This window comes from Lissotriton helveticus, chromosome 3_1, assembly GCF_964261635.1.
Source record: "Lissotriton helveticus chromosome 3_1, aLisHel1.1, whole genome shotgun sequence".
NCBI classification, from domain to species: domain Eukaryota; kingdom Metazoa; phylum Chordata; class Amphibia; order Caudata; family Salamandridae; genus Lissotriton; species Lissotriton helveticus.
The window spans coordinates 1,862,212,151-1,862,225,678 of NC_136061.1; the positions used below are offsets into that span (position 1 = coordinate 1,862,212,151).

A 13,528-nucleotide genomic window follows, 5' to 3' on the forward strand; every position below is an offset into this window, starting at 1 on the left:
AGCCTGTACTGCGGGGATTTCCGTCTCTTTGGTAAATGTCTCATAACACACGAGGAGGGCTTTCCGCCACCAGACAAGTCACATTACATCGAGCTCCCCTCACCCCCCTCACCGTACCCCTCGCCCTCACGCTCCGTACCCAGTCAAGCCTGCCGCCAGTGCACAGTGCCGTAAGAGGCACCCTGGAGCTCTGGAGGCCCCCCCCCCCCCCGCCCCCCTCCTCAGGGAGGCTATCATTACGCCACTGCAGACGATGATTATAAACAGAAACAATGGCATGGTTAGCTGGCAGTACTGCAGATCGGACCGGAAAGTGAGCAGAGGTATTCCCCTGTTCGGTCATGGACTGACGCCAATTCCGAGTGTCAGCTTCCTATTGGCGAGCCCGTTCACCGGCAGTATATAAGGAAGGGCAGAGCTGGCTCAAACTGAGAATAACACCTAGGCGGGTGTGGTGACGCGATGTACAGTGCCTGCCTGATGTGTGGAGCAAGTGAGGCGGCGAGAGGTGCCAAAGTGACCCGAGCTGTTGCAGGTAGGGAACTGCTGCTAAGAAGTGCATCATGGTGCGCTGGCGGGAGAGAGAGAGGACAGGGAGGGTAGCGCGCGAGATGGGAAGGATGGGGTCGCGTGCTCCATAATTCTGTTTAGAAGAAGAGTCCGAGAGTCACCATGCATTCACAGGGTGGCACTAGTTATATGTATTTTGGGGCAGAGATTGTAAAAGCGATGTCGTTCAGAGTAAGGGATATTAATCTGAAAGAGGCACTATCAAACCTGTCAACCTCTTGCATACAAATTGTTATACACTCAGGAGCTTTGGAGGGTGAACCCTTTTAGATGAATTGGAAATAAACACTTTATTGGTGGGCGATTGAGGTTGTGAAGGCATTTAGTTTGTCAGGCGGATGAACAGAAGTAAAAAGCGGGTGACACCTGCCAAATGTCAGTGAGTTGACAGGTATGCACGATGGAACCTATTCACAAAGTTAAAATTACACATGAGTAAATCTACATGTGTAACTTTACTCTTACAGTTTGTAGTACTTTGTACTACCTTTGGCTAGTCACCATTTCGACTGTAAATTTACTACAAAGTTTGTATTTGCCATGTCTCCACTCCTTGAAACGGGGTAGAGTCAAATTTATGTGTAAACTTATTACAGCCAAAGAGTACTAAAACATTAGTAGCTGACACCTGGAGTTAGTAAGTCTATAACCACACATGGCCAACCATTGGTACGGCATCACCCTCGTATACAAAATATTGGAGGCAGGACATAGGATAGAACCTCATAGCAAATAATGTTACAATTAATACATTCATTTTGACTTTTTAAAACTAAATCTAATTTTAATTTGATATAAAATTATATCAAAAATGAATATTATTTAATGACAATGTATATTATTAATCTTCGTATTTTAAAAATAAATGTAACTTTTTAAAATTAATCAAATGAATGTAAATTAATTCTATACACATTTTTTGTAATTTCTGAAACATATTAAGTAAATACAAACGTTTTGCTTTATGTGGTATTTTATTCTTTAAAACACAATTTCAATTTAATATCTTTAAAGTAACTTTTATTAGTGTGAAGATACAGTGACTTTTTATATAAAGTTTGTGTTCTCTGTCACTGGGGTGGGGATCATCCTATGGTAAAGTACAGGTGAAATGTAAAAAGTTTATTAAACTTGAAAAAATACCTTTTGGTTAAATAATAATGTAAATGTACTTCAATTATTTATTTAATTAATTTATATTAAATTAGAACAAAGCTAGCAGCTACTGGACTATTAACTTAATAAAAAATTACATATTTAGTTAATGTTAAAATATAAAATTAAAATAATTTCTTTGACATCTATTAACAAATCCAGCTTAAATTAAAATGCTTATTATGTATTAAAAATTGCAAACATTGTATATATAATTAATTTAAATTGACTTCTTTAAAGAAAAAAAACATTTATTTTTAAATTGGAAAGGTTATTACAATATGTTTTTTTTTTTAAACTTGTTTTTATTGGCATTTCCTTATCATAGCAGTACAGATCATGTAAGTAATCACATATGCCAGAAAACTTAGGATAAAAAATTCAAGGAGAAAGGAAAAAGCGCAAGCATGTGAATCAACATCATGGGGATCATTGGGGTGGGTCTGCAGAGGCTGCACAGCGGTGTTGCCAAGTAACTGGGGGGACAGAACTCAGGGAAGGAGCATCTGGGCGTTTGCACGGGCATATCGAGAAGAGATGGGGGAAGGGCGTTAGAGGGGTCAAAGACTCGCGTTTACAGTGAGCAGGGTTGCCAGAGGGCGGGAGTGTTATGTTAGATTGGGCATCGGGCCAGTCGCCCCGGGAGCAGGGTAGAAGTGTGGGACTGCGGGTCGCCAACGTCCGGCACTAGTCGTTGGTCAGGGGCTGCAGGCTCGCGGAGGTGGGGGGGTCCGTCGGGGTGGGTGCAGTGGTAGGTGTGGGCATGGCCGGGTCATCATGGCGCGTCAGCTGTCCGAAACGATGCAATAGAATGGCCCATTCCATAGAAATGGGGTGTTTACAGGCGCCGTTAGCTTCCTCCTCTCGCAGGGCGTCCTCTTCCGCCGCCGCCCATTTACATACTGCCCCTGTCCATGCTGCTGTAGGGGGGCCCTCTAATGATCGCCAGTGCATAGCTATACATCTTTTCGCTAGTAGTAACACTAGGGATACGAAGCGCTTGTGTACCGGGAGCTGTTTCGGAATGTGGAAAATGCCCAACGCGCTGTATTCCCAGGTGTCTAGGGTTGTGAGGCCTGTGAGGTCTTTCAGTGTGTCGTGTACCGTCCGCCATAGGGTGTGGAGGTCTGGGAAGCTCCAGAACATGTGACGGAAATCTGCATCTGGGGAGTGGCATCTGGAGCAGAGGAATTGAGTGGTGGGGTAAAACTTCTGCAGCCGCGCCGGCGTCAGATACGCCCTGTGTAATATGTAATATTGGATGTTTTTAAAACGGGCGTTCCTAGACGTACGTTTTGGGTCTTCAAGCGCCTTGATCCATTCCGAGTCGTGTAACGGGCGCCCGATGTCCTCTTCCCAGGTGGTGCGCAAGGACACTAGGGGAGCATTCGAGAGTTCTCGCATCGCCTTATATAACCAGGTGACCAAATGGCGTCCTGCATCCATATGCAGGATTGCGTGTATAACTGGATGCGTGTCTGGTTCGCCGGTCTGGAGGTTGTGGTAAGGACGGAAACATTCGAGGAGCTGGCGATATCGGAGGAATTGACCGGGGGGGAGATCGAATTCGGCGACGAGTCGATCGAAAGATTTAATCCGACCCTCCTCAAAGAGCGATTCCATGTCCGTGATACCGCACCGTGTCCACTCGGCGAGCATGGGGGCTGGGAAGTATGAATCTGACCTGGGCCAGCCGATCAATGGGATCAACGGGGAATATGGGGTTGTCCTGGGAGACATCCGGTTGACCCGGAGCATACATTGACGCGCCACTGTGACCTGTAGAGGATATGTGCGCCGCGGTTTAGTGCCCGGAAGAAGAAGACGGGTGAGCTCCGGTGTCGGAATCCGTTGGGGTATTGGCCTCTTGTGTGTGCCGGTCCGCTGTCCAGTACGACAGCCATTGGAGCTGGGCCGCCAGAAAGTAGGACTCGAAGGATGGGGCTCCGAGGCCACCCTGGGTGGTGGGAAGCTGAAGGGTTTTCAAGGCTACCCTGTGCCGGCCCGATCCCCAAATTAGGGTACCTAGGAGGGAATTGAGGTCCTGGAAGAAGGATCTGGGTGGGACCACCGGCAGGTTGGTAAAATGATAAAGGAGCCGGGGAAGCATTACCATTTTAGCCAGGGCAATGCGTCCTATCGGGGCCAGTGGGAGTCTGGTCCAGAAAGCAACTGTCGGTCGGAGGCCCGTGAGCGCCCTGCAGTGATTGCCCCCAAGGATGTCAGCGGGAGAATGGTAAAGTCGGACCCCTAGGTATCGGGGGGCATCTGTGGACCATGAGATCTTTTGCGTCCCCAGCCAGGTATCGCGGGGTGGCAGGTCCGGGTGAAAGGGATATACCGTGGATTTATCCCAATTCACTCGGAGGCCCGAGGCGTCCGCGAATTTCGGTAAGTGCCGTCCATATGGGGGTGAGATCGGCTGTAATATCTCGGACATAGATGAGGAGGTCATCCGCGTACATAGAGACGCTGTGTGTGACTTCCGCGAGTGGGATGCCCCAGTCCAGACCTCCCTGGCATAACCTGATCACTAGTGGCTCGACTGCAAGGGCGAAGAGGAGAGGTGAGAGGGGGCACCCCTGCCTCGTGCCTCGCCGGACCTCGAACGCCGCCGAGATGTGTCTCCCAATCCGGACCCGTGTGGACAGGTCGGTATAGAGGAGCCGCGTGTACGCCAGAAGCACTGGGCCGATATTGAGGCGGTGGAGGACCGAGAAGAGGTATGGCCATTGGAGAGTGTCGAACGCCTTCTCTAGGTCCAGGATGAGGCAGGCGGAGCGAGGATACCTGTCCCGTACCTGGTCCTGAACATGGAAGACGCGGCGGATGTTCTGTGAGGTGTTTCTCCCCGGGACAAAGCCGCACTGGTCCGGGTGGACCAGCGGGCAAATTACCTGGGCGTATCTGTCTGCCAATACCTTCCCAAGGAGTTTACAGTCTGCAGACAGTAAAGTGATGGGGCGATACGAGCCCATAAGATGTGGGTCCCGGTGTGGTTTTAAAAAGGTCACGATTACCGAGGTTATTACAATATGTTATCATGCAATTATATTGTCGTGTTTATGTTTGCTGTTTAAACCATTAAAATGCATTGATATATATTTTAAAAAGTCAAAATAAATGCATTTATTTTTTATATTATTCTCTCTAATACTTTATTTCGGTCAATAGACCTGAAAAGTGCAGGTGCTATAGATCATACAATACATTAAAAGAACAAACATAAAAAATGCATTTTATTTATTTATTTATAAGTTTATATAGCGCTTGAATCACTCCACCAGGAGTATCTCTGCGCTTTGTGACCAGCAAATTAACAGTATACGATGGAAAGGTGATTAGATTTCATTTTTAAACAGGATAGTTTTTAGCTGTTCATGTTAGCATTCACATGTCCAGCAAAGGACTGATTTACAGTTCAAATTTACAAACCTGCACCCCATTGAATAGCCCTCCAAAAACTCTATCCGATATATAGTACCCTATTAAAATATACTAAAAGTATGCAAAATTAAAAAAAATTCAATTTAGAAAAATATACAGTCTATTGACCCATAAAGATCACCCCCTGTATTTAAAAAACTTAAAATGGGTATACAATGCTCCCTCAAGCTAAAAACTATTTAAAACTAGCTAAATATGTAATAAATAGATAAAGAAAAATAGGCTGAGTCCTGTTGTAAACTACATCGACTTACATCTGTAGGTTGGTTTCCAAAAGTGACTTGCGCAGATACCATATAGAAAATAGAAAGTGCAACACAGCAAAAACGACGGGCTCTTTAGTATTATATTTCAGGAGCCTAAAAACCTCTGCTCATTATTTAGACCCCACATTTCTGCACAATTGGATCAACCAACGATGTCTGGCTTTGTTGTAACCAGGATAGAAAAAAACATACATAAAGTTCTGTCTCCATTTCAGTGCTACAGGCCGGACATCCTAAAGAGAATGTACCTGCCACTTATTGTAAAATGTGCGCGGGGGAAGAACCTCATGCCTAAATTATATATATGATTTCCATGCCCGTGCTGGTTGTATGCCATCCAGGAAAGACTATACAATATAATGTTCCTTAACTCTCATGGATGTAGCTGTTAGAGTACCTATTGCTGAGCTCCCCTGCAGGTGGGCAAGTTTACTCTCCATATAGCTCCCAATCAATTAATTTCTAGTAATTGCAGGACATGCTACATCAGAATTATTCCATCGGCTCAATCTACCTATACTTCGGAGTATAATCCCTGATATGTACAAACCATGCTAATTTCCCTACACCCGGTATTCCCAGTACTTCCTTTAGCTCTGCCCTATATACAGCCAATTCCAGGGTCATCCATAAACGACACCAGAAGGTTAGATGTCTAAGAGCAATTTCCTCTGTGATTGGCCTCACCCCTTGATCCAAACACAGAGGAATACTTGGGGAGCTGAGTGGGAGACCAAATAGCTCCCTGGTAAAATTGTTTTGAGACTTGGTAATACTCGTTAGAGAACAATGTCCCCTTAATTCAGCTCCGTACATTACAGCAGCCCTTGCTTGTGCTCTATAGATCTCCACAATCAGTCTGACAGGTTTGTGGAAAGAATTCCTATATAACTTCACCAACCCTCCCTTTGTTTGCGCTAGTTTAAGACATGTTTTATTTATTTGTGTCCCCCATTCAATTTTTTCAGTTAGGGTAACCCCTCGGTACTCAAATAGAGATACCCTGTCCAGATGAACTTCAAACAGGGATTAGGACGTGTCGAAATAACTGGGTTAAAGACCGTATGTTTTTGTCTTCTGGATATTCATTTCCACCCCCCTATGTTTACAAAAGGCATCAACACTGGTGGGGATCCTTTGAATGCCCATTGGTGACTTGGAAAGCAGTAATGTGCCATCGACAAGCATCATTGCCAACATTTTTCTATGCGCTAATTTTGGTTCGTCAATGGCCTTCTCCTTATTCAATACATCAACCAAAGCATTGAAGTACAAAGAGAACAATGTGGGTGCGAGCCCCCAGCCTTGTCTGACACCTCTATTTACTGCTAATGGTGTGGTAAGTTTACCATATTTTCCGTTTCTGATTCGGGCATAATTAACTTCATGTAAACACCTGAATAGATGATACAAATTAACAGGAACCCTTAAATCACTTAATACAGCCCATAATTTACCTCTGAGTACCAAATCAAATGGGGATCTTAATTCAACAAAAATTATATAGAGGCTGCCACCTTCTATCAACACCGTTTTCCAATAAAGAAGTTGGAGTCTAAATATTTGGTCAATGGTAGAGGTGTTTTCCCTAAAACCGTCTTGGAATGGGCTCAAGATTTTATGTTTGTCCATCCAATTTTGGAGACTGTCAAGCAGTACCCGAGCAAAGACATTTTGTGTTCCATCAATTAAACGGATGGGTCTGTAATTAACGGGCAGGAGTGGTGAGCCCTTTTTATATACTGGGAACATTTCAGGACCAGGTCATGTTGCAGGGTCACCATTCCTTGCAATATAACATTAAATAAAACCCACAGATTGGGACCCCATATTGTTGGTTCTGCACACAAGAGGTCCCCTTGTATCTTGTCTAGCCCAGATGCTTTAGACATAGCTATTTTGCTTATAGGGCTGGCTATTTCTGTCAAAGTTATCTCAGGGGCTTCACTATGAGTAATCTGCAATGGGGTGATTGCTAGGGCTGTGGAGCTACCCTCTACCTCTGGCATAGCACAAAGGGCCTTAAAAAGTCCCTTCCAATAGTCTACCGCTATGTTGGGTTCTATGGTCTGTGTTCCGTCGCTACAGCCTGTGTTGACTATATTCCAAAAGGCCAAAATATCCTTAATTCATAGACCCTCTTCAAAGAGTCCAATTCATCTGTCTTCTGGTTTGTTTTTGCTTGAGTAATACTGTCTGTGTATGACCCCTCTTTATTTTGATTGGAATTCTGACCTTAGCTTTAATTAAAGCTAACAGAGCTAGTTTCGCCTTCCGGCAACATTCATCAAACCAGGAAAGATTAGCCTTTTTTTGCCCCAAGGGCCTTAATGGAAAAAATATGTTGGCCATATTAGAAGTCAACATTTCATGGGTCTCTGCAACTCCTGGGAGGCAGGAGTACCATCTGTAGTACTAAACCTTTTCATTTCCAATAGTGTTGGAATAACAGTTTCGTATAAAGAGGCCAACCTATCAGAAGATTGTTGAATTACCGGCCACCATATTCTTCGCCTATTGTGAGTGAGTATTAATCCATTGTCTGGTGGCATTTTTAAGACAGAATTCTTCGCAGGGATCAGTAACTCCACCTCCACTGTCAGGACATTGTGATCACTGTCATGTCGGGGCAAGACAGCAAAGTCAACAACCCAGTACCACAGCCTGGTTTCTACCAGGATGTAGTCTAATATGGAGGATTGCCCAACTCTATTAAAGGTATGCTTCCCTGGAGAATCCAATTTTGTGCGACCATTACAGGCTCTTTGAGAGTGGTTTAAGGTGAAAGATTTGATCTGAAGAGCCAACAGGGTCCAAGCCCTGGTTGGTGGAATGTTTGGCTCAGGGATTGTCCAGAACAGACCTTCTTCACAAGGGGTTCCACCATTGAGATCAATCAGAGGCTCAAATTGGCAATTACAATCACCACCTATAACCATCAAGGCATTTTTTGTAATAGTGGGAATAAAATCAGCTAACTGTTCAATAGTCAGAGATTCTTGACTATTACTTACAGGCGTTGAATAGATGTTAACTACTGCTATTTTAACCTTTGATGTAAGATGCACTGGACATCGTTAAATGAAGACTCCAGCTGCTTGACTCTGCAACACAGAAGTGTACCTACCCAAATACAGAGACCCCAAGATGGCCTGCCCTTCACTCTGGTTCTAACATTTATTCGAAATGACGCAAATCCCAACCGGAAAGCAGTCTCCCCAGCCCAAGTTTCATGAAACATACATACAGCCTGTTGGTCTACAAATGTCCCCCAGTCAGAGCAATCCAGTTTGTTTCTCAGATCAGCAACATTCCAGGATAGAACCTTCAGCGTAGTTAATTCTGTACAATTTCCTGGATAAGCTGTCTGGGTATCAGTGTTGGGGGCAATATTTCCCTCAAAGGGTCTCCTGCACTGTTCCCGAGGATCTTGTTTGAGCTCCAAATTGTGTACAATGTTTCCTGAAGAGCTTAAAGCTGTGGGTGAGATAGATGGAATATCATTCAGAGACTGCCTCTCGATAGACCCTTTCCTGATTGCTCTATTGTCCCAGACCAAATATTTAGCTTCAGGATGCACCTTTGCTCCTTCATCTTCCAGCCCATACGTAGTTCTTAGACAGTATAACCCCCTGATAGAGATGTCCCTCTCTTTGGGGGCCCCTTGAAAATTGTTCACCTGTTCTGAGTTATAGGGTTCTATGAGTCAGTGTACCTCTTCTAGGACCCCAAATCTATGATCTGTAGGCAGATTGTACAACAAGGGCCTGGGTAGTTGGTGCTACGGTCCTGTCTGCTGTCGGTTTTAGCTCCACATACCCTATCCTAGGTTACTGTATTCCCTGATTAGCAACGCTTGGCATGGATTATAAAAATAACCAAGTGGCAGGGATTTTATCACCATACCTGTAGCCTGTCTCAGATGATTCATGCACAAGAGGCTATGGACAATCATTGTATCTTTGAAGTTAACCACTATACAGTCACCTTTCAGATCTTTTTGTCTGTTACCCACCGAACTGCCTCTGCATGTCATGAGAGGGAAAAATCAATTTGTACATTTGTTTGTGTACCATTACTACGCAAGCGCTAGTACGCATGTGATGTAACAACGCGTTGCCTTTAGTTCGCGTGCTGTTACATTACATGCATTGTACAACGCAGGCTTAGGGGGCAGGCTCCGCTTTTGGAGGTCGTCACGGCGGCCATTTGCTCTGAGGGGCTGCTGCTGGTGCTTTTCCGGGTCTGCTGCTGGTGCTTTTCCGGGTCTGCTGCTGCTTTTCCGGGTGCAGGCGAGGACGGAGGAAGCCCACGACGGAGGAAGCCGGAGGAAGCAGGAAGGGGGAGAAGATTGGAACCACGCATGGTAAGAGGTTAGTGGGGCTGTTTAGGGTCGTGTAGGGGCTGTGTAGGGTCGTGCAGGGTTGTGTACTTGTGTAGGGTTGTGTACTTGTGTTTGTTTAGTGTAGAGTAGTGTTGGGGGTCGTGCAGGGTAGTGTACCTGGGTTTGTCTGGTGTAGAGTAGGGACAGGACTGGAGTTAGGGGCAGGGTCGTGCTGGGGGTAGTGTTGTAGGGTTTAGGGTAGTGAGTGTTCTGATCTTACAGCTAGATTCATCAAAGACCCGTTTTAGGAGTCTTTAATAGCGATTCATAAGGAATCGCTAATACAGACTCGCAAAACGGGATTCATGTAGGAATCGCAATATTTATTGCGATTCCTACAGCTTCCTTATTTGCGATTAGTTAATTGCTAATCGCAAATAAGGAATAACTCCCCATTCATTCCTATAGGAATGAATGGGGAGTTATTCCTTATTTGCGATTAGCAATTAGCTAATCGCAAATAAGGATGCGAATTCAAGGGTGCCAGGGGTGTCCAAAGGACACCCTGTAGCACCCCTGAAATGCAAATGTACCCAGGTGTTGCGCACACACATGTCCAAAGGACATGTGTGTGTGTAACATGGAATTGAAAAAAATGCACTAAAGTGCTTTTTTCTATTTTTTCGCTATTTACCACGAAGTCAGACTTCGTGGCAAATAGCGACCATAAATTGCAAATTCGCAATTTAAAAATGGTTAATGAATTGCATTTAAGGAATCTCAAATAGAGATTCCTTAAATGCAATTCCTCGCAAATATGCGATTTCGCTAATAGCGATTTTTGCATTTGGGATGATGAATCCCAAATGCAAAAATTGCGCTCGCAAAGGGCCAGATTCGCAGAATCTGGCCCTTTGCGAGCCGAATTGTCTTTCATGAATCTGGCTGATAGTTTACTGTAGGGTACTGTTTTAGGGTGGTGTCGTGAAGGGTAGTGTTTGGGAGTAAGGAACGGACTGGGGGTAGGGTCAGGGTCGTGCAGGGGGTAGTGTTTTGGGGTTTAGGGTAGTGTTGTGGTGTTAGTGTAGTGTAGGGTAGTTTTTTAGGGTTTAGGGTAGTGTCGGGATGTCGTGCAAGGTAGTGGTTCAGTGTAGAGACAGGACTGGGGGTAGGGGCAGGGTCGTGCTGGGGGTAGTGTTTTAGTGTGTAGAGTAGTGTTGTGGGGTTAGGTAGTGTAGGGTAGTGTTTTAGGGTTTAGGGTAGTGTCGGGGGTTGGGCAGAGTAGTGTATTTGGGTGTAGGGTAGTGTAGGGGGTCGTGAAGGTTAGTGTTTGGGAGCAGGGACAGGACTGGGGATAGGGGCAGGGTTGTGCTGGGGGTAGTGTTTTAGGGTTTAGGGTAGTGTTGTGGGGTTAGTGTAGTGTAGGGTAGTGTTTTAGGGTTTAGGGTAGTGTTCAGGATTGTGCACAGTAGTGTTTGGGAGTAGCGACAGGACTGGGCAAGGGGCAGGGTCGTGCTGGGGGTAGTGTTTTAGGGTTTAGGGTGGTGTTGTAGTGTTAGTGAAGTGTAGTTTACTATTTTAGTATTTAGTGTAGTGTTGGGGGGTTGTGATGGGTAGTGAATGACTGTAGGGAGCAGAGTAGGGGAATGTGTATGTTAGTGCAGAGGGGAGTGATTTAGGGTTTAGGGTAGTGTAGTGGTGTTTCAGTAGTGTAGGGTAGTGCAGTGTTTTAGTGTTTTGGTAGTGTTTTAGTGTTTTAGATGTGTAGGGTAGTGTATTTTCTATAGTGTTGTGTTTTAAACATTTTCGTTTTAAATATGACATGTTATTCCGCATGCCATTTTTATTACTAGGCAAGTTTTTACTTTGCATACATTAACACTTTCAGTGTAATGGTATGCGAAGTCAAAACTTGCTTAGTAATGGTTATTGCTAAGTAATAACCGTGTAGTAATAGCATATGAATTAATGGCATGCGAAATAACGTCTCATATTCGTCATGAGAATCTCACCTGCACTTTCATAAACAATTGGAGCCCTGCCCTGTCAGTGTTCCTGCTTTTTGGCCTGTCGAAGTATTGTGCCTCTATCTTTAAAATTAAGCAGTCTCGCCATGATTTGTCTGGGCGGCAGGCCCGGATTGGGGCGGGGGCCGAGCGTTCTGTGGGCTCGTTCTACTGAAAATTGTTCTGCCCCAAACAAGTCCGTCAGTAGTTGTTCTACGAATTGGTCTAACTTTTCTGTGATGGTTGACTCCGGAATTCCCATAATTCGCACAATGTTGAGTCGGCTTCTTGCTTCCAAGTCCTCATTCTTTGCAGTGACTGTCTTTAGTATCGCGCCAGTCTTTCAACTCGTTTAGTAGTTTGAGCTGCCCCATCTTCCTGGTCTCATGTGCGGCCTTCCATGGTGTCCAGTCTGGCATCGTGGCGATCAATTCGTTCTCCCATTCCGTCTAAGCGCCGGTGAAGCAAGTTAAATCCGGTGTCAAGCACCTTGAATCTCGCGCGTAGTTCTTGCAGCAAGTCCGAATTATCTGGGGGTGCAACTCCTCCCGCAGCGCCTGTGATAGCTTTTGTGGCTATTGCTCTGGGTTGCCGATTGGCCATCTTTGGGAGGGGTTCAAAATTCAACTGTTTCTGTTTAGGATCCTTACGCATCATTCCCGACTGGTAACAGGATATCTAGTCAGCCCGACTGCTTGTTTTGAAATTCGAGTTAAAGCATGTCATAATACACTGTCCCACAATCCTCCACGAGAGAACATGCACAAGATTAAAGACGGGGGGCTCCCAGGGGTTGGTGGTCCTTATCCAGAGGGTAGTGTGAGCCACCCAGCAATCTGTCTCATACGCGACTTATTGTGGTATTCCTGGGCTCCAGATTGTCTTACAGCATGCTCTGCCCCTCCACCTACCAAAAAACCATGCAGGTCCTGGTGAGACTCTCTTTTGTGCCCGGTGGTTGACCTACTCGACAAGTCTCTGTGTCAGTGCGTCCCAGACATGCAGCTGTGTGTTTTTCCCTGGCCAGGCTCCCTGCAGGCTTTATTTCTACAAGTAGTGAAGAGGTGTGTCACTGTTGGGGGGGAGGCTGACAGTGTTATTCCAGCTTGCTAGCTGGCTGCGAGTCCCAGGTTATTATCACTCCCAGTGCTGCACTGCAATGATCCGAGGCCCTGGGGGAACGTTCTTCGTGCTCTCAGCTCCAGTGGCACTGTGCTTATTTGGCAATGAGGATTAGGATGTGTCTTTTGTCCCCAGAAATATGCCGCCTCTGAGTCTGCGTTGTTCACGGGCTCCGGCTTTCATATGGGGCTCAGCGGGTGTCCGTGGAGGCCGCGTAGGTTCCCCAGATGCCGTCACCAGTCCAGGGCTTCGCCTGCTCTCACCACAGCTGCTGCGTCACGCGCACTGACCGTCTCAGTGCCCACAGATCTTCAGCCTTTGTCTGGCACCAGAGACACTCAAGGTGATGCAGGTAAGAGTGGGGGCCTCCAGATGTACAATTCTCATGGAGCCTGTCAGAGTTCTGCTCCAGTCAATCTTGCTGTGGTCTGACCCCACTCAGAAGTGTTTCAGTGAGGTATTGTTGCTTTTGGTGCCACTTCCATCAAGCCAACGATCCGTGGGTGCCATCTTGCCTCCCAGGTCACAAAATGTTCAGCAGTCTATTTGGGGCTCAGTTGTCGATTTTGCAGGACAGTTTTCAGCTCCGCTGCTCCTGCAACTATTCCGATCCCGGAATTGCCATTTCTGGGGGGGGG

The 13,528-nt window shown here is 45.8% G+C and overlaps 1 protein-coding gene across 2 annotated transcripts in view; it reads left to right on the top strand.

Annotated features, from left to right (window-relative positions):
• Nucleotides 1-286: 286 nt before the first annotated feature.
• The window catches only part of LOC144823913 (interferon regulatory factor 3-like), a 295,117-nt gene continuing 281,875 nt past the window's right edge, over nucleotides 287-13,528 (top strand). The window contains exon 1 of one of the 2 annotated variants that reach the window (XM_078682823.1): nucleotides 287-535. The gene's annotated coding sequence lies outside the window, so the exon portion shown is untranslated. The remainder of the gene's footprint in view (nucleotides 536-13,528) is intronic. The other variant, XM_078682822.1, reaches the window with a different exon arrangement.